The sequence below is a fragment of the Falco naumanni genome, chromosome 12 (assembly GCF_017639655.2).
Source record: "Falco naumanni isolate bFalNau1 chromosome 12, bFalNau1.pat, whole genome shotgun sequence".
Classification (NCBI taxonomy): domain Eukaryota; kingdom Metazoa; phylum Chordata; class Aves; order Falconiformes; family Falconidae; genus Falco; species Falco naumanni.
The window spans coordinates 24,471,266-24,492,953 of record NC_054065.1 but is presented as its reverse complement, the minus strand read 5'-3'; the positions used below and the strand labels follow the sequence as shown (position 1 = coordinate 24,492,953).

The following is a 21,688-nucleotide window of genomic DNA, read 5'->3' as shown; positions in this document are numbered from 1 at the left end:
TCTAGAAGGTGATTTATTAGTAACACTGAATTTGTGTTTATGTTCCAAATTGTAAACTACATTTATAGCAATATTTCTGTATTAAGGTATTAATGCTAGAAGTGCTACCTAAGCTTAACTTTACCAGTATAACTCAAAATGTAGTTTATAGCGCTATAAATAGTAACATTGATATTGACACTTAGAGCAGCATCTAACTCCCTGGAAAGCTGTTTCTGTTGCTAAATGAAAATGCACAGAACTGACGGTGTATTTATACATACCAGGGAGTACAAATAATACTTCATAGTTCTCATTTTTGAGGTTCCCTTGTGCTAAAGAGTATTTAAATATTTAGTGGTGTTGCCAAATATTCCAAATTAAAAACCAACGTTTGCACATATTATTAGACACTTGTTATTATTATTTATAATAAGGGTAACCTCATGCATAAAACTATTAAAGAACAGGCATAATGCCTGTTATCTGTTGTTGGGGACTGATTATTCACAATGGGTTTTGACTTTCTTCCTTGCCTGTTTTCTTGGAGTCTTCTGAATTTTCACTAGAGGTCTTTCTACATCTCTGAAACATCTGGGAGTTACAACTGGCACCGTTGACTTCCCCAAACCCTCCTTTAATTGAAAGGTCTGTGATAGGGGGCCACTTAACAGCTCATCTTCCCTCCTGCAATACACATGGCAAGCTGTTGTATGCATACCTTTCTCTATATTGTTTAAAGAAAGGAGGGGCAAGGGGGATCATCAGTTCACCAAAACCTGATTTTGACTATTCTGAAAGTATTAACAAACTTAATCCAAAATTTTCCATACTTTTTTTTAGAACATCTGACAGGTTACGTCTTTTAAGAAGTTTGTGATTGACTGTCACTTCATGTTAGGCAGTAGCTCAAAGCACTCACTTGGGACAACAGAAACACAAATCCAGTTAGTTTTTCTTTCTCAGGGGTCTTGAGCTCCATTCTCAAGAGAAGGCCCTATGCACTGTGTGTCTGAAAATTCCTGAGGGTTGCATATAACAATCTGTCAAACATGCGACTTCTAAAAAAATTATTTGCTGAACTGCAAAACGAGTTACTCTCGCAGCCTTTCACGCTGACGTTTTTTACTTGCAGCTTGTGGCATAAAAGGTTTTATGTAATTTTTGGCTATATTACACATGCTGAGTATGGCAAGGACGATGTTTTGTGGTTTAGAGTTCCAGGTTTTATTCTCAGCACTCCTAGAGAAGCACTGCTCAAGTATGGATGGGTTTATTTCTGCCTTGTTTTTCTCATTTCTAAATTAAATATGATTGCTTCCTTTAGTGATTCCTTACATAAGCATTGTATATTTTGCATTACTGTGGGCCTTATGAGAAGTGCTCAAAAGTATAAACTATTTTATCTAAGGTGGATATGTTTATTATGGGTGTATGATGTGGATGTGTGTATATGTGTGTGTTTCCTATTAGAAGCATATACATATTATAGGCTTATCTAGGTTTATGATGCATGAATCTTAAGGTGAAGAGTGCCAAATGAAATGCCCTTACTTGGACAATTACTATCATGCCATAATATTCTCTTTTAAGAGAGTATGCTGTCCTCTTTAACTGAAGTTGAAGCTATTCACTTATGCGAGTCAAATTACACCCTCATGGACTATTTAATACTCCTGTCAAACTGACTATGATTTTCTCAAACAAGTTTTGGTCCTTAGCATATCTGTTCACTGGAGATGAGTTAGGTCAATACTGGACATTCAGATCTTTCAATTCTGAGAGGCAGAGGCCCCTCTGAGATTAAGAAAGGTGGGAAGATCCACTGTCTGTAGACCTCCTTAAGTCCTTGCACTTGACTTTTAAGCTCTTCTGCTCCTGTCAGAGCATGTTTTTAGCTGGGGAAGAATGGGGATGATTCACAGGGGATGCTGTATGTGAGCAGGATAGCAAAGGTGAACACAAGCAACCCAGCACAAAGATCCGGAAAGAGCTGTGACATCAGGGCTAGGAGCACATGTGCGTTGGTGCTTTTTTTCAATGCTGTGGTTGCGCCCAGATCCCAGAAGTCTCACTGAATCCTGACCAGTTTACTATCTTGTTCCTCTTTCTTTTGCCAGAAGTTTTAAAACTTTTTGCTTTTTTTCTTTTAAAGATGTTTTAAAGGAATAGTAACTAATTCTTCAGTTTTATCAAGCCTGATTCCTCCCAATAGATCTATCAGGAGATTGGCAGCTGCCATTGTGAAGAGAGGTTAGCACAAACATTCCCTTTCTGCAGTCTGGGTGAAAAGGATAGTAGAGATGTCGGCTTCATGATTTTTCATAGATTCTAGCTGTTGATATCTGGGTTTCCAATTCAGTGCTTTGTATTCTGAAATTAACTTCTCACTTTGGTCCACCAGAGCCCATGTTTGGTGTCTCTTACCTGATGTAAGTTGTGGCCTTCTCACGCTTTTCCCCTAGAAGGTAACGATAGGTTGGTAGATTTTTGTCTACTTTGGACACCAGTCAGTATACTTTATGCTTTATTGGAACACTGCTACAATAAACAGAAAGATTGCTTGTAGTTTTGTAGGTCTGTGCCTTTATCTGTCCAGGAAAGAACAGATTAGTGTATTAAAACATGGTCTGAAAATGCACACTGGTTTTAGAGTATTGCACTTCTGCTTTACCTTTAATTTAAAATACATTTTAAATCATTTTATACTGTATTCATTAAACATTCTAGCAAATACTCTCGCAACAAGACCAAGATCTTTCAGAAAGGTTAGGAATATGCTTTTCTGATTATCTTGGGTTTGTTTATTATTAATTTTTTATTTTCTTTTTTTTTCTTCTTCTTCTTCTTTGTTCTGTATTCCCCAGTTTAATTAGATGCCTCCTCCTCCTTTTCCCTCAGGATCCTTTACTTTCTTTCTGTAGCAATTTGTGATTTACTGGCTGATTTGAACTCTAGTTTTCTTTACAGTTAAAAAAACCCCCATGTATATTCAGATTTGTGACTGTGGGATTAGTGTATGTGAGGTAAGGCGGGAACATAAAACTAAGAAAGCAAGAGAAAACAACCGGTCCCAGTATGTATGGCAACTGTGCCATAGCTCTGTTATTTGTTTGAATAATGGACAAATGGCAAAACTCCCATTGATTTCAGTGGGAGCAGAAGTTAACTTGAAATGAGCAGCTTTCCTACATGTCTAATATTCTGAGGACTCAGGTGTTAATTTGTGAAGAAAGATCAACACAGATGGGAAAAGTTATAGCTTGTGGAAGAATAGCTGGTTGAAATGCAGATCCACACAGTAAGGGCCTAATCTGCTTGATGCCACATACCGGCTTCAATAAAAGTCAGGGCCCTTGCAGGAATCCAAGCTAAATGATAGTAAAAAGTCTAGAGAGAGGCTAGACAAAGCCCCTCACCGGTGTGAAATCGTGTGTACATATAACCTTCCACATACAGATTTGTACATGTGTTTCCTTAGAATAAAATGTTAATAAAAGGAAAATGGCATCCGGGAAGACAAAGCATCCAAGGCAACCCATCTGCACTCTTGTCATATGATAGACTTGGACAAACCTAAAGCTGCCAATACAACTGCTCAAGAAGTATGCCAAGGGAGCAGATGCTACCTCTGCAAGGATATTTTCCAAAGTTTGGCATTCAGGATCTTGCAATTACTATCCAGAGAGGAAGAGGTGAGCAAGAGAAGTGGAATGATGTTGCCTTGGCACCTCCCGGTGTCAGCTTGCCTTTCACATTCACTTGAGTTAGGTCTTTTCAATTCTTTCTTCTTCTGCCTGAGAGAGGCAGCTGGTGTGGAAGTTAAAAAGGGAAACAGCTATGTATGAAAGTAGAATACTGTGAAACTTGATGCTACCTTTAAAATATTTATTCAAAGGCAAATTCATGAATGTGTTTAGATTTATGATGCATAATCATGTTTGGGTTAGCAAAAGGCCCGCAGAGGTACTGAATAAATCTGAGAGATCAGAAGCCAGCGGGATTTTTGTGAACTCAAGTGGTTGGAGTGGAAGATTGTTACGATTTTTAGAGAGCAGCCTTTTGGAGACGAGCAGCTCCGGTGGCACCTCAGTTCCTTGGGAAGGCTGGGGCATCCGTTCAGAGCCCTGCGGGGATGCCGGCTGAGCCCACGCAGGGCAGGCGCAGTGCACCTCTGAGAAGCCAGGAGCTGCTTTTGTGCGAACCGCTGGATGCCAGTGGGGCCAGGCCACTGCGGCGAGCTGTCACAGCGTGTCTGCACCGTGGGACACGGCGTGAAGGGTGGGGAGAAGCGGGGACTGCCGTGGCGCTGCGACTAGCTGCCGGCTCCGTCCAACGGGGTTAGTGCTCTGCTCTGCACCACCCACAACCAAATCCAGATCTTTTCCTTATAAAAATGAATCCTCTGTAGAATTGTTTAAACAATTCTCATGGTTTTCATTCCCTCTATTATTATTTTTTACAATTACTGATTGTAAAGGGGTAATGTGACAGCCAGCAGGCCCGTGTGCAGGTGCTCAGCTTTTCCTCCAACTTCCACGTTGTTTCCTTCAGCATCCACGTTGCTGTGCCTGACGCTGGGCCATACCTGTGAAAACATCTCTTTTCCCAGCTAATCCGAGGAAACACAAACCTATCTGGCCAGTAACAGCCTCTCTTTCCAAAGGGTTATAGTTTCTGTCAGGCTCGTGCTGTTAAGTGATGTCCCAGTGATTTCTTTAACATGAGAAAATACTCCTTGAGGCCACGCTCGCACTTCTTATCACACACTGTTTGGCTTTTGGACTAAGTACGCTTTTAATCAAGGCCCACCAGCACGGGAACTAGTAAGCGATGAGCTTTGCTTCGTTCCGGGGCTGGAAGAGGGGGAGAGGAGGCAGGCCAAGGCGCGGCCGCGGGGCGAGGGAGGCCGGGACCAGCTCCCAGCGGCAGGTGGCTGCCCCCGGGAAGGGCAGAAGGAGCCGGCGTCGGGCTGAGGGCCATGCCTGTCTCCTGTGGGCCGTGCCTGTCTGGCGGGCCGAGGGCCATGCCTGTCCTGTGGGCCGTGCCTGTCTGGCGGGCCGAGGGCCATGCCTGTCCTGTGGGCCGTGCCTGTCTGGCGGGCCGAGGGCCATGCCTGTCCCTCCGCGCTCACGTGCAAGCGAGCTCTGTGTTTTCCTACAGCGGCATTTGCCCTTTCCTGCTGTTGGATGCCACAGAAGGTCACCTGAAATGATCTAAATGCACCTTTTGCCTGGTGTGAAGGATGCAGTAGGGAACCTTTGAATGAAGGCGGTGCTTTTTTTTTTTTTTTTTTTTTTTTTTTTTTTTTTTTTTTGTCCTGCCACTGTTCCCTTTGCTTTTATAGTTCCTGCAGACCAGTACTGTCAGCGGGGTTGAGATTGGCCTCAAGCAGCACCCTCTGGGGCAGCCGGGACCCTTGTTGACAGCCCTGGAGTGACCGTCTTAGGTGTGAACACTCCATCTTACCAGGTGCAGACCCAGGGACTGAGACCTTGGTCTCCATCACCTCTACGCATCCCTAGAGTGTCACAGAAACCCCAACCAACAATCCACTAGGGAAGAGGTTTTATACTGGTTTTGGCAGCATTCGTTTGACTGGGGGTTAGCAGCGTCCCAAGCAGAAAACCACAGGAACTGAATCTCATTTGCTAGGATTGAAATATAGCAACCAAGGCAGATCATCCTGTCTCACTGTTTTTATGTGTCCCTGAGTCTAAAGTCATTTTTAAAATGTGAGTGATGCAATTTCTTGCATCTTTCATTTAATATGCTGCTTGGTAAACAGTGTTTTAGATTAGTATATTTGTAATTTAAATGAAGACAATACATCAAGTCAAGTCAGAAAAGAAGGAAGAAGTTTAAGGAATGATTGATGCCTCTTTCAGCATTATGCCCTCTTCAAAAAGAAAGAAAAAAATAGGCATAAGGAGAGGGAAGAGGTGGGATTATTGAGGATCTAGTGGGGCAAGGGAGAAAGAGAGAAACTATTGTTCACGGGCGGAAATACACTATTTTTAAAACCACAGTCAGCTCTGATAGCTGAATCTGTTTTCTTCAAGCGCACTAATAAATTCTGCCTAATTCATTTTTTATTCTCTCTTGGGGTCTGCTTGCACATTTGCCTCAACAAAGGAAGCATCATGTTACTTCTTTTAAATAATTGATGGCTCTTGGTCCAAGCCAGCTTGAAGGAAATTCAAAAATAGGTACTGATTGAGTAAATACCCTGCCTCCCCTCCCTGCTCCCACCCGCCATCCCTTATTTATTTTTGCAGCCTGGGTGACTGGCAGTTGCCGATGATGTCATGGCAGCTTTGGGTACACCCAGCACTTAACAGCTCTGATTTCATTTATGTATTTATTTATATTTAAGAAAAGGAGAAGCTGTTAATTGTAAACTGTCTGATGGAGCTAAGAGCTCTTAATAAATCATCAGCAGCCTTGCGTCGTAACAGCCAGGGATGGACTTTTAAGAGGCTGTGGTTGGAACGGGTACCAAGAAAGGCACTGGGGAGACTGGCGTATATGTACTCTCCTCTTCACTGGGGAACGTGGTCTGCTCAGGGTACCCGTGGCTCAATGGTCTCCATCGCGTTGGTTGTTTGCAGGCTTTGTCATGCCACCTCTGACAGCAGCGTTGTTTCCATGGAGTGAGTCATTTCATGGGATAGCACGGATTTGCCAAAGCTCTGTGATGTCATTTTTAAAGACCCACCCTTTATGATTTCCCCTTCAAGTTATTCAAAACCAGAGTAGTCTCAACAACAAAGCCCAGCAATATTTTTTTGAGCATTTTTCTCCTTTTTTAGCTAGTTTTGGATGGGCAGTATGGTCTTTTTCTGCTGTCTTTACAGCAAATATTGCCACAGTAAGAACATTGTTGGTGTAAAATACTGCATAGGAGAAGAGAGTGGAGGAGTTCACATCTAGTGAGTTTTGCATTCGTACCCTCATTTGCAGTCCACCTGGCTTCATGCCTCCCCAGTGTTGCTAGCAGTGAGTTAAAGGGCTGAAGAAAAGTTTGTGGAAGGTGGCTTCTGCATGAAATTGTTATCCCTTTTAGGTTTGCTTTGTAAGGTATACTGACGTTTTAGAATGTTACTTATGCAATGTTGCATAAGTGATGCTCAGCTATAAAAGGGGCTGATGTCTGCAGGAAAAAAATGGGGAAGTTTTTTTTTTTTTTTTTCTGAACAGGCAAGTCCTACAGTTCATCTCAATAAATTATTTTCATGCATGAAACCAGTGCTCACCTAGTAAATAACATAAGGTCTTCTTGACCTTGCAGTGTTACGTGGGCATGCATGCCATTCAGCTGAACTACTCTAGTGTCCAATACCTTGGAGAAATTGTCAAGTATTTCCTCTGATGCCATGCTTGTGTCACCCACGCTCGCTCGGTGTTCCTTGCTGCCTGCTAACGGCGCTCAGGCCACGGAGCAGTTTGAGTGCCCACAGCCATAGCAGGATCAGGCAGGGCCTTTCCAGCTGGGAGAGCAGAGCACCATCAGGGGCATGTCCACATGAGTAGGTGCAGATGGACTGGAGCGGACTGAACGTGGTTTGGCTCTGGTCTGGAAGCCATGGAGCTATTTAATGTGATGCTGTCATCAGGCTTATACTCTTATTGTGTATTATTAGTAGTGTTAGATCTAGAAGCTCCAATATGAAGACTGATCTGCCGGGAGTATGCCATGTAATTTTTGCCCTCTTTTCCCTCCCATAAAGTGAGTATTGTCTCCAGTGAAGTAAGCATTGTCATGGCAGATAATCTGATTTACAAAGAAAGCTTTCTTTCAGAAATGGAGTGATGGAGCCAGTTCTGTGTATTTCGCTTCTTCCCTTCCAGAAATGGACCTCTGGGATCTGTATTAAGGAAACTATAGCATTTAGGGGGGGCAACGTAGAGACATGAGTTCATTGTTTCTGAGGCATTACAATCCAGGCAGCAAGAGGACAATGCAAGAATGAAGCTTGAAACAGTAATATTAAAACACGCCTGCCAAAGCGAGGAATAAAATAGCATATTTGGGTTTCTACAGTGTCCTGTACTCTGAGTAGTTCCTCTGACCAGTGTGGTGCACATTGGTGCACAACAATGTGTGAGAGGTTTTTCAAGTGATTGTGAATGCATACACATTGTGATACAAGTGACTGCAGTATACGGAAGCTTTTCTTCTGTGTGGTGCAAAGTTTGGAAGCGGAATTTAGAGATTATTCTAGTTGTCTCTTTATCTGCCAAAAGAAGAGGTAAAAAATTAATTTTGTGATGAGAAGAGCTTAAAACCAGCACACTACCACACTTTGTGTGTTAATAGTCTTTTGCCGTAGAGGGAAATCAAAAACTTGCTGAAGGCATAGCATTCTAAGGTATATCTATTAGTGTGTGCTTAACTCTGTTGCCTGGGAGCTTTTATTAAATGCAATGGCCAGGAAAATTGACCTCACATTTTGTGGTTTTTTCTTTTGGGGTTTGATCCTAACTCGCATCACATACATGTATAAAGCTGACAATTTACTGATTTATCAATGAAAAAAATGCTTAGTTGGGAAAAAGGGGAAAACCTTGCAATAACATCACAGCTTTGAAATACAAGCTGCTTCAGAGGATATGACTGTGTTATTGGGTGTAATAGGGACCCTTCTATCCATGAACATAATGCCATATAACAAATATCATGAGACAAAATAAAACCAGTTTCTCTGATGGCTGGACTCTTTGGTTGTGAAATGCTATTGCAAGCATTCTGTTTAGGAAGAGAAGCTAAAAGCCTCTCAAGGGTATATAGAAAATGCTGATCTTGAATGTATAAATGGACATATTTTAATCCTTAAGTTATTAATTATTGCTCATGATTAATTGTAATTATTTTATTACTACTCCAAACCCTTGGGTCAAATTGCACACTGAAGTCGGTAAGAAATTTGCTGAAGAATCTCTTCATTTGGTACGTTATCATTATTATATTGAATATGGGACATTATCAGTTGCGCTTAAGAGACCAACTGGTATCACACCATCAAATTACAGGATATATTTGGGTTGCAGGCGTAACTCCATTTCTTTCAGTGGCATCAGATATTACTGTAAATTTAATGCACAAAGGGAAGGGGAAATAATCCCTTCACCCACAAAGACATAAATTAGATGTCACCCCATACTAAAAAATGTAACCCTAAATGAAACTTACATTCAGGAAAGTTCAGTGCATACAGTCAGTACATATGATCTGTTCAAGGGAATGGGAAGTACTTTCAGATTAGTCTGTTTTATTGAGGATTTTCCAGTGGAAAAGCTTGGCACCCTCCTCCCTCTGGCCAGCCCTACCTTCCGAGTGCCTCTCTCTCTCCTCAAGTAACCAGAAGAATCTTTTTCTTTTGAACATCTAGCTTGTAATATACATAAAAGCAGAGTTTGCTTTGATCCTGACAGTGAAACGTTTATTTTTAAACTCGGCCTGGGCTGTTGTCCAGCAATGCTCTTTCCTTTGCATCATGCCCTGGGTTTCAGCTCCGCAGCCTGCCTGGGTGCAGCTGAACCTGCTGCAAGAGGGACCTGGCTTGATGGGTCCTGCTGAGCTCCCTCCCTCTCCCCCCCCCATTCCTCCTTCTCCTCTGGTTTTGAAATTCAAATTGAATGCAATTTTCAGCTCATTTGAGCCAGAATATACTCTTGCTGAGCTTCAGTGGCTCTTAAATTCAAACTCGCAGGAGAAAACAGATATCATCTGTCACCGAGGGTGGGAAAGGGTGTCCTCCCCACATTTTATTCATGGGAGGCAGGGCTGCACTGACTAATTCCAGTCTTTCTGACTAATCACTCACTGGCAAACTAATCAGCTAATCGATGCGACTGGTTTCTTGTAGTTTGGTCTCTTTCTGCAGGGTTTTTTTTTAATTTCTCCAGCCTGTTTAGTGTTTATATTTAATGTCCTAGAAGTGTCCTAGCTGGAGTGCCTGTGTTCACATTTGACTGTAGCTGCTTGTCCCTGGTCTCGTCTTCATCACAGACTAATCACTTCAAAGAACTACAGATGAAAATGCCCCAAATTGGATAGCTGGCAGAGAAGAGGTGAGGGGAGAGAGATTTTTCAAAAGAAGCTTAAAAAAATGGAAAGGGACAAAGGGAAAAAAAATGTGTTAATGCATTAGTTGTTATGTCAGCAGGTTTAGGACCGTGTACATCTATGGGGTACATACCATAGCTACTTACTCTGCCAAATCTGTTTCATATTAACACACGTACCGATATCTCATGAGTCACTTCATGGGAGGCGGTAGTCCTGCTTAAAAGTAAAGAAAATACAACTCCCTATTTTGCCTTACTGCTTTTTTGGTTGTTTGTGTTTGGCTTTTTTATATTCTTTATGAAATATAAAGACTCTTGCAAAGAGGGCCAGCTACTGCTTTTATTGCACTCCTTTACAAACCCCTCTTTCATTTGGTGAAAATAGCATTGGTTTGGAGATCGGCAAACTACTTTCAAAAGGAAATGTTGCAAGAAACAGCAATTTGGTAGGTGTAAGGGCAAAACTAAAGTACAATCTGTGCTAGTAGAGAAAATAGGTTACTTAATCTAACAGCATGATAGCATTTTAATGCTGCTCTGAGCAACATCAGCTTGTTACTGGCAAAAATCCACAACCTGAATTTTTGTTGTAGCAAAATCTACATGCCATAAAGGATGTCAGAAATAGATGGGACATCTGCAAATGGTGAGAACATACTAAAGTCAGACTGGAAATAATATCAAACAGCATCCTGGTCCCTCAATTGTTTTGTATGTTCTAGAGCCTTGATATATTTCTAAACCTGGCATGTGGTTGGAAATGGCAGTTCTGCAGCTTTCTTGGTGCCTGTTCTTTGTTCCTAATACCAGACAGGGGTTTGTGTAGACTTAGGGCCTGATCCTGTAAACAGTTTTGCATTTGGTATGCTAATGTCACCCAAACTGAAACTAAACTTTGTGACAATATTCAGTTGTCCCTTTGGGCACCTTAATTACTTCCAGGTTTATGTGCTGTAATCCCTAAAAAAATACTTTTTTGATGCAAGCTGAGTCAAAGCAGAGAGCTGGCCAGTCCACGATAGCCAGAGACAGATGCCTTGCACGGAAGCCAGCGCACTGTTATGGCAGAACTTGTGTTATTTTGTCTTAGAGGGTCACTGGCAAAAAGCAGGGGTGAGAAAAGAGGGCAGCCTTAGTGCCTGTTAGGAGTAGCCCAAGCTCACCTTTGGGACACAGGCAGTGGTTAGAGACCTTGATCCGGATCAAGGTGGAGTTTAGAGAGGTGACAGGCACGTGGCTGCCAGGGTAGAAGGAATTGATTTCTGGTGGTCTTTATGGTTGTAAATGTTAGCCCTGATGTTTTTACAGTTTCTGAAGCAGGGGACTTTGGAATCTCTTTTTAAATTAGGCAATTAAATTCAGGTTAAGCCCTGTTTTAGGCACCTCAGTGCCTCTCTGAATCTTCCCCTTTGTCTCCAGCGGCTGTTAGACATTGACACTGACCTGCAAAGCTGGTACTACAAGTCTTTATAAAGAAATCTGATATTCCTATGGAAGTTATGATGATGTATGTAAATCAGCTGCCATATCCACACTGTCACCTCTTCGGCTGAAAAAGAAGGGCAAATCATTTCGTTGGTAGCTGCTGAAACCGTCAGCTGCACTGTCATTAATACCCTACCCTCTTTCCTGGAAACTCAATATGTCAGCTACCTGATGTACCCTTCCTCTTCCAAGAATACATCTCGCCATTCCTTCAAATTCTTCTTGAGCTAGGACCTCCCATCTGCCAGTTTATTGTTCTTCTTCTGGCCCATTAGTTTTGCTTCCCATTCTTTTTTCATAGCCTCATGTGTTTTTTATAGTTTTGTCATGTGCTAATGACCAGAGTATCAGAGCTCCTTTCAGGAGTGTCTGTAGCGGTATGTCCAACTGCTATTATGCCTTTTTCTTTCCTCTTCTTGTGGGGAGCACAGTGCAGGGTAAAGCATTAGGTTTTGAGGTTTTTTATATTGCTGTGATATGTACACCTGCATCGTCACAACCCTGCTCACCCTCTGCCTATAAAGCATCCCCTGGCCTACCCTGTTTGGACTTTGGTGCTGGATCTGTTCCTCAGGGAGATTTGCCCAAATTTCTTTCAGTGGTCTCTGGGAAAAGACTGTCCATGTGGTATCACTTCTCTGGAGCAGGTCCCTCTCTGTGGATGTCATTGCTGAACTTTCTTGTTCCACACCCTCTATCTGTCTTGCTGTTTAACCCTCATGGTCCCAGAGATCTTCCATCATCAGTCCCCTTACCTGTAATTTATCCTTCAGGGGCCACACGGCAGCTGAAGCACTTGCACAGAAACTTCATGCTGGAATTTGTATAATAGGAAGTATTTTGCTTCGCAGCAGTGCAAGAGTCGTGGAAATCCATGTGAAATAAGAAGTGCCTGCCTCCTTGCCTTGGTGGATCTCCTGGATCTCACCCCTCTCTGGCACTTGCCCGCCTTTCAGACCACAGCCATCTTCCTTGGTTTGTGTTTGGCCCATACACAAAGTTTTCTCTTGCAGAAGGAAGCAAAACTCTGGCTGATGTCAATGAACATTGGCATCGATGGGATTTTTACTTAAATTAAGTCTCTGCAACTCACCTTTTTGTTGTAGCAGATATTCCTGTACAACTATTAAAAAGCAGCAGTTCCACCTGTAGAGTTTTCCATGTGAGTAGACTCTTGTGCACCCAAGGAATCCTATTAGAGAGGAAGAAAAGACTGGATTGCAAGGCACAAAACTCCTAACATTATTGTCCTGTCCTATAAAAAACACCTCGTGGTGTGTCTGTGTGAGTTTTGCATATATAGGTGTGTATGCATAAAGAGATACGCTTCATGATATCTCCTAAATAGCAGATTACTTGTTGCTATTTGGAGGTCACTGCCACTGGGTGACCTGCAATTCCTGCTTGATTATAACATGCTCCAAATTCAAATGAATAAATAACTGCCAACCAAACTGTGGGTGTTTGTGGTACTGAGCCTATAATCAGGTTTTTGCATTTTAATTTTGTATCTACTTTTAAGAATACATATGTTAATCTTCCTGATTGGTTGTTATTCTTCTTTATCATTCTATATATATTTTTTGTTTCTTTCTTTCTTTACGATGGTTTGAGAAATTTAGTAGTGTAGGATCAGAACCGTTCTCTTTGAAACTATCTTTAAAAGTGCTATTGACTTTAACAGGATTAGTGGTCATGTTAGGGAGCCTGAGAAAGTGGTCTTATGGCACACACAGCATCTGATTCCTACAAAACAAACCTGGTCAAGTCAACTCTTTCCCCAAGTCATGTTTTGTTCTGTCCTGGCACCAACCAGACTGGGACGACAAATTGTATCACCAAGGAGGCATGACATTAGTCTTGCGTATATTTTCACCAGCCTTTGTATTGCCATGGCAACAATAGTTTTAATTATGGAGAGCCAAAACGGTAACTTGTATATCAGATGGGGCTCAGTTTTCCCTGTGGACAAAACTCTGATTAGCCATTGGAGAAAAGCTTTGTATCTTGGTTTTCCTCCCAGGCTGGATTTTATTCTGTGCATTAACAGACAGCTGCTGTGCTCACGGGGCGAACTTGGAGGGGCTGTGGCCGGCTGGAGGGCTGCTGGACGGTGACCCGGCAGGAGGTGAAGTGACCCTCCTGTCTCGGGGCAGCCTGGCACCGTGGTGGTTCGTGTGTTTAAGAACAGTTCTCTCACTAAAGGACCGCTCGTGGCTTCCCTTTAAACCGCTGGAGATCTGCATATTTGGAAAAGGCTGGTGTGAAGTGAGGTCTAATAATCAGCCTTGACAGTCTTCAAGATTGTGCTTGGGGGACAAACAAGGAGCTCCTCTTCAGCAGTAGACATGAACATTTGCAAAGCAGATCCACATCCAGCTGTGACATGGGAAATATGTCTGCCTGGTAGGATGCAGGTTAGGAATGGCTTTCTTTGCAGTGGCAAGGATGGTATTTAAGTCACTTTTCCAAGATGGGGCATGTGAGGGCAGTGACCAAAAATATTTATATCACTCAGGGAATTCATACCAAGAGAGAAAAAAAAATTGTTGATGCGAATCAGTGGTGGTTGGTTTTATATATATATATATATATATATATATATATATATATGTTTGTAAATAATCAGTTCTGTGGACTTCTAATGCATTCATTTCCTATTTTGGATGAATGGTGGCCCTTGGTGCTTATGGTAAAGCTGCTTCTGGGTTTGTGAACTTCCTGGCAGTGTCTGAAGAGCAGAGAGGCTGGTGAGGAGGTGGAATGCCACATAACTTTGTCCGGATCTTCTCTGACACGCTGAGATTCCTAGCGTATGTTTTCGTGATTGCAGGTCTGAGACAGCATCGTCAGGAGTTTACGGCCAGAGATCAGGAAATCACTGAGAATAAGAGTTGCACACTGTTAAATAGAAATTCAATTATTCAAATGTGGTTTCAGAATGCAGGGGGCTCAGCAAGCATGTAGGCTAATATTTAGACTTGCTGAATCTCTAATCTCACTCCTTACAGATTTGTAACAGCTTTTTTTACAACAAAAAACCATGAGCAGGTATTTCACTGGTAATTGTACTGTTGATTCACCTATACTTTTTGAAATTTAAGAAGTCTTGCCTCTAAGATTGTGATTTTGGAATTTGAGATCATAAACTAAGCCCTCTTATGAAAGAAAGTAAGAAGTTTGCTGCTGTTTTAATAAGATTTTATGGTAAGTATGGCAACGGTAAGTCTGTCAGTCCCGGCTTTGCTGCACATGTGTAGCTCTGTGCTTTGAGACCCTTGAAATGTCTGTTTTTAGGACATCAGCAGGGGGCTAATGAAAAGGCTTTGTTGATTTTAACGAATTGCAAGCCACTGTAGCCAAAATAAATATAATCTGCTTTTTGGATTAGTTGTCACACATGATTTTACCTACTAACAGTGATTAAAGAACCCTGGTGGACCAGAAGCATAGCTGCTCTCTGGTGACTGTTGCTAAAATAGCAATAAACAGAAGTAAATAAAGACAGGGCATTAGTTATCTTTAATAAACAGTGACACTGCATATAAAGTTGGGGGGAGACTTCAGAAACCTGCGTCGTGTACAGCAGTGTCACTCTTCGTGGCGCAGAGAGCGGTGGTCATGTCGGATGTCTGGAAATGATGGCATCACCGAGCTGCTTTCCTTGCGTTAGGGGGCTGCCGACCCACCCAGACACCTCGTGAAAACCTTCCTCACTCAGCAGTTTTCATCCAGCCGCAGACATCAGAACAAAGTTGAAAATGTCCAAAACAGGAAAATGAAGGGAGCGTTAATTGCTTATGTAATTATGCAACCTCCGAGCCACCGTTACTCCATCCAGTTAATGAATGGAGGGCCAGCGCTTGTCTCTCTTATCTTAGTCTTTGTAAACTGATAAAAAGAATTACTTGCCCCTGCTGACATCTTTTATCCCTGATGTTTTCCCAGTAATCAAGGGTGGGTGTGTTTCCTGATCCCCTTCACGTTTGTTGTGAAAGGCAACAATTATAGTTGATGGTATTGTACTACTCCTTTGGACTCACTGTTGCTTTTAATCAGTGGATAGAAGAAACAAAACAAACGAAAGCATGTTCTCTCTTCTGCGAGGGAGTTACTGCTGCAGTACTGAATGTTGGGATCGATTTTAGGCTCTGTCTTAGGGGGAGAAACACCTTACTGAGAGTGGCAGGGAATGGAGGAGTTTCCCTCCATGGAAAGTCAGGGCTTTTGAAATTAAAAAAATGAAGGCATAGCAAAACAGGAGAAGTATTACTTTAAGGAAAAATAGGGAGAGGGTCTGAGCTTCCTAATAAATCTTCAACTTGTATTCATCTGTCCCTAATTGTATAACCCTGGAAGGCACATGGCACTGTTCTGCAAGGAGTTTATCTTTTACATGACAGCTAAAAACCTTCAAATTAATCAAGAAAACATCCTCAGGCTTTTTTAGAATTGTATAACTCCTTTTTGATGTATGGAATTAGATTCTTTTTTGGTGTTTTTGGTGAAGTTGTGCAGCAGTTACAATGCACTTCTAGCTTTACAGTCTATGGAAAAAATATTTTGATACCCTGCTCAGGAAGGGAGTAAGACCCACCAAAGACCCATCCTTCTCTTGGCTGGCAGTCATTAGGAGTTTGGAGTCTTGCCCGATGGTGTAATTCAAATCTTGACTGCATATCTTATTGGTTAAAAATAGGAGCCAACTCCAGCTCATCAGTTTTGCTAAGAAACTATTGATTGTGATTAGCAAGCTTAAAAATAATTACCTTGTGTGTTCATTGCTATCTTTGGACATAGTCTCATATTCCTACTGTTATAGAAAGTATTGAGCAGCACAATAGGGCAATTTGATGACTAAGGTGTTACACTGCGTTGGTGGGAGAAGGGTATTGAGCACTTCTTAATTGTTCCATCTCCTGGTCATTACACAAACACACAACACCTAGACAGGGGAGAAAACCCACTGGCCCTACTGAAGGGTACAAAACGAGCTATCCACCCCTACCATGTTCCCGTGGCAGAACAGATATCCAGGCCTTCCCAGTTTCAATCATCACTCTCTCCACTCAGCTCTTCTTCAGCAGGAGCCACAAGCCCACCCAGCACCACAGGTGCTGCACCCTGGGGAGGCGTGAACAGCTGATTTGCTTAGACCTTTGCTTTAACTCCTGATTTAAAAGCCTGATGGTGCTGGTTCATACTTGGTAGCAAGTTGACCCTGAATGGCTGACTCAGGTGATACCTGCAAGCCTGCCTGCCTCTCTGGAAGCTGTTGTTCATGTAGCAGGAACGGTTGCAGCAAGCAGCTGAATTGTTGTTACTTACAGCACTGCACATTCAAGTAAACCAGCATCTACTTCAGTCTGTTGGAGCCTGGGCTGCCTGCTGAGCATGTGAGAAGAGCTACCTATACCTGTCAGGCTGCTAATGCAGGTCAGTAGCCACTTCAGGGGGCCACCTTCCCCAGGCTTTAACTCTTGAGCACCCTTAGAAAAGCTGGTTTCTTGCCATGCTGCTCCTCTCTGTTGAGAGAGCCTGGGAAGAGTAACTTTTCCATTTGAGTTTGGTGTCAGAAGCTGGATGATGAGAACACTGTTGTGTGATGCTATGTCTGTAGGATTTCCCCACCTTGTTCTGTAGCTTTTGTATCCCCCTATGAATACGTTGGTAATTTCAAATCCTAATACTCTGTGACGCCTAGTTTGTTTTGCATTTTCAATTTGTATTTCTCCCAGAGTTTTACTCTTGTACTGGTTTGGTGCGTATCAGGGTTACCCTCAGCGGGCACTTGATGTGCTGGCAGGGACGTGTGTGATAACATGGGGTAAAATACAAATTATACAGGTGTTTTGCAACCATGGGTGCTTGCTGTGGGGTTGTGTGTATCGAGCAAGTCTCATTTGCGCAACCAGCTAGTGACCTGGGGGCCGGGTGCAGGCAAACTCTTGAGGCCACTTGCAAGTCATGTGAAACTGTGTGTGTGTGTGCGGGAGAGGGATTTGTCCCAGTTTTTTGTCTGGTAATGGTAGCTTTTGAAATTGAGAGTCAGAATTCACTGGGGAGGGGAGGGGGAAATCACTTAGCAAGGTGTTTGCTTGTGCAATGGACTTCATGCCAGCACAGGTGGGAGAGGCGAGCGCTGGGTCGCACCAGGGCTGCTGCGCCTCACGTGGATTTGGGGTTTTGCATTGCTTCAGGAACGCAGGAAAATGAAATGCAAGGCTTCAGTATGGTAGCGAGGGAAACTGTGGGCCTGTTTGCTTTCTTTTGCACTGTGCTCTGTGTCAGAGCAGGAGATGCAGATGGACTGCAGCTGCAGCTCTGAGAAAGCCGAGCTGGAGCAGGAGCCCTGTGGGGGTGGCTGAGGAGCCACAGTGAACCTGGTGGGAAGGTGCAGCTCTTCCTCTCGCTGCCATGCAAGGGACGTTGCGACAGCCCTGGAGAAGGTCTGGGCTGTGTGGATAGACAGCAGGTGATGGCATTGGAAAGAAAAAAACCAAAACTTCATTGACAGGAGTTTCTGACAGCAGCTTTATGCACTGAAGGTATTGTCATATGCTTTTTAAGACTAAGTGACTCTAAACCTGTATACTGCAGTAATTTCTTTATAAATATCTGTGTAAACTCTCAATAGATTCATACACATAAGCTATATATTTCTAAACAATTTGCTGCAAAAATACTCGGGCTGACTGAGAAAAGTATTATTGGCGGAGCTATTTTTTTTCCCCTCTGTATTGAAAGGGGCTTAGGCTTGAGCCCTTAAATTCAGCATCCTATATTAGCATGATTCCAGGACTTGCAATGATTTATGTAAGAGCTTGAAACATTTAAAAAATATATTTTTCATGTTTAAACACAAATGATAGAACTCTAAAATTTGATCTATTGGGCTATACCAGAGCTAGACGTGAATGTTTCGCTTTCCCGTGGTTTGAGTACCTGTTCTTTCACCCAGGAGACTGCAACATATTTTTTCGTGTCTGGCTGTCTTGGTCTCAGATACTTATGTGCCTGCAACTACTGCAGTTTCTGATTGTTTCACAACACTTCTGGGAGAATATTATTACCTTAAACGTATCACTGGCTCATGAATACTGAGTGCCTTTCTTTAGCACAGATGAACTTTGACAAGGCTTTTGGCACTTCGTGGGAGGAAGGGTGTGATTTGGAGGAAGTTTACTAACAAATGTAACAAGAGCAATGGCATATTTTGCACACCAACAGGGAACACGGGGCTGAAACCTGACCAGTTTTGGCCATGGAGAAGCTGAGCTAGTCAGAAGCCCCCCATTTGCTTTATTTGCCACGCAAATGTAACTGTCATATAGCCTATTGATTACACAAGCAACTTGTGATCTTACACAGTCATTTTTTATGTTCCATTTAACACTTTTCTTGATAGAAGCAGTGAGAAACGGGGCGAAATATTTCTGCTTGTATGTAGTTGATGGCTGAGAGTCAACCACAGTCACTAGCCTGGCAATAATTTGAATTATTACAAACACATGAGAAGAGTAAAAAGATGCAGGGCAAAAAAAAAAAATAATTCAGCAGGGACATTTCTTAAGGATAATTTTATTAAAAGTTCATGTTTGAAGTGATGTCATCCTTTTCATTCTCTGTATTCAATTGCCTTTCTGAAGCTTGGCATAACTATTCTGATGTGCAGCAAAAATATTACATCAAAGGTGAACGTTTGAATCCTGGCTGAAAAATAAAACAGAGGGCGGTGGGACACAGAGCAGGGGGGAGAACCCCCAAATGACTAAAAGTTCTTAAAAGTAAGATATAAAAGAAAATAATCACTTCTCTCCCCTGACAAATAGTTCAAAAAGTAGCCAACAGTTTGGATCTGGTATGTCACATTGCATACAAATGAAGAAACTGTCACCATTGGTTTCCTTTGAAACCTTTTGATCTTATCTTCTGTAGTAAAGGGCATGTGACTTGATCAGGGCTTCTTCTCTCTGATACATAGTCAGAGTCCTGATCTACTGAAATATCTGTGACAGGTTTCTCCACTCAATTGATATGATATTTTTTTTCCTTTGCCTTCAGTACCTTTGTCTGTGGTGGGTATGGTTCACCCTTCCCTCTCCATCCAGGAAAGCCAAGATTCCTAATTTACTTCTACATACCTCTAATACTTAATATTTTAAAAGCACAGGTTCTGTGAGGTGTTTATATTTTTAATATGAGCTATATTAGTTAACGTGCTTTAGTTGATTAGTATTTTGGTCCAGAACTTGTGAAGTCAAGGACAACTTTCCCAAAGGACTAAACTCTGCTCCTGTGGCAATTGATGGCAAAACTGTCTTTGACTTCTCTACTGTGAAGCCGTGCTGTGAGGGAGAGTTGAGATAGGAACTAAGCCCCAGGAGGTCTCGCTGGGCTCCTCTTTGCAGAGTAAAGGCCAGAACAAAAATATTCTTGGGTCCGTCTGCTGTCACTGCTGGGCTTTGCTGCCGGGCTCCTGGTGGGGGATGCCCTTGCTGGTGGTCACCCCAGGGTGGTTTCTGCCCCTGCTGGGACCCCACAGCTGGAGGAACTAGTTTGCAAAATTTGTGAGGCTTGCAGAAAAGACAAAGTTTATACCGATTTTCATATTTTAATTTTTTTTCTCTCTTCCTACTTTTTCTGAGGAAGGTAAGCAGTGATTGAGGTGGCCAGGAATTGTCTCTACCCAATCTCACTAATTAAAAAAAAAAATAATAAAAAAATGCTGGAGTTATTGAGGCAAAGCAGTTTTAAAATGGGTGAAAGTTAATGGCCAGTGTTTGCACAGGAGGTCGGACTGGGTGATCTCTTTTAGCCTGCAGCCAATTAACCTCTGAGTATTCAGTGTTGCCTTGCCCTGCAGCCTTGCAGATGGGGAGCTGTCTAAGAGAAACCCAAAGATTTCCCGGTCCATAGGAGTGACCAGGCTGGTAGTGGGCTGCCTGCCTGCCTGAGCAGGCTCTGCTCTGTTTGGTTTTCTGCTCAGCTTCTGTCGCCAGCACATCTCCGTTACAAGTAACGAGCTGATAGAGACTGGAAGAAAGCCTGAAGCGTGCCAGCTCGTCTGGGAGGTGCAGCTGGGTAAAGTGCAGCAACAAGTCATTTGCAGTGCTGGTACTGAAAGCTGTTACACAGAGCAATTTTGTTCTTCAGTGATTTTAACACTGCTAGCAATTAGATGCTTTTACATGGTAAGTGTCCCTCTACACGCTGAGGTGGCTCATGTGTTCTTCAGAGCTGGGAGAAGGTGGTTGTTGGATGCTTGTGCAGAAGGATGTCTTTGGGAGTCCTTCATCATGTGAAAATCTTCTGGGAGAACCAGAATATGTGGGGCCGGTCCACCAGCATGTTCTTTTGTCACTGAACTTCCTCATCTCCTGGTTTAGCAGAGTAGGAGAGCACATCAGGGCATCCTGCTGGGGCCCAAATATGTGCTTCGGATGTTTTGCTTCTTGGCTGGCAAGAAAAGTTAGCTTTGCTAACTTGTCTTTGTTTCATCTAAAGAATTTGGCTTTTCCTGTATCTGTGCTTTTTCCCTTATGTCGAGTGTTGTGTGAGGAATAGGAGCTGGTATTGAATAGCGGTGCCTGAAAACTGATGGGTTTGGTTGCTGAAGGGCCTGACTATTGGGATCTGACAATGTAAATGGCATCCAATTCAAAATGGATTTGCCTTTTCTCTGTTAACACCAAAGCAGGTCAGATGGCATAACTATCAGCGTGGGTGAAAAAGCAGTCTTCCCGACGCTCCACAGGACTATCAGTTCAATATATTCTGGATGCTTCAGCCCTGGAGTGTAAATGGCCAGGGACAGAAACCCCAGGGGTTTCCTTCTGCACCATCTGGAGATGTTTGCTGGCTCCCCAGCGCCATTTATCTGGGGTAGGGAGCGCTGGAGCTGCCAAGCAAAGAGGCCTGCTGGTGGTGCTGAGGGCTGGAAGAAAGTCTTGGATGTGGCTGGAGGTAACAGGCTGCCATCGTGACCCCCCTCTCCCTTGGCTGGCTGGTGGGAGGAGGATGGTGGGGACCTGACGAACTCACCACTTCCCCACCAAGGAGTGAGGGTGTGATGCTTAACGCTCAACAGCAGGGCTTAGGAGATCCAGAAAACCACCTATTTGCTTTCAAGGCTTACTCTGCAATCAGCGTA

The 21,688-nt window shown here is 42.9% G+C and overlaps 1 protein-coding gene across 15 annotated transcripts in view; it reads left to right on the top strand.

Annotated features, from left to right (window-relative positions):
* ESRRG (estrogen related receptor gamma) overlaps positions 1 to 21,688 on the top strand; it is a 396,844-nt gene that overhangs the window by 98,442 nt on the left and 276,714 nt on the right. For 2 of the 15 annotated variants that reach the window (XM_040612415.1, XM_040612416.1), the window contains exon 1: positions 17,560 to 18,083. The exons of 12 other annotated variants lie outside the window; for them this stretch is intronic. The gene's annotated coding sequence lies outside the window, so the exon portion shown is untranslated. Of the gene's footprint in view, positions 1 to 17,559; positions 18,084 to 20,357; positions 20,730 to 21,688 lie in introns of those variants that run through there. One more of the 15 variants, XM_040612420.1, reaches the window with a different exon arrangement.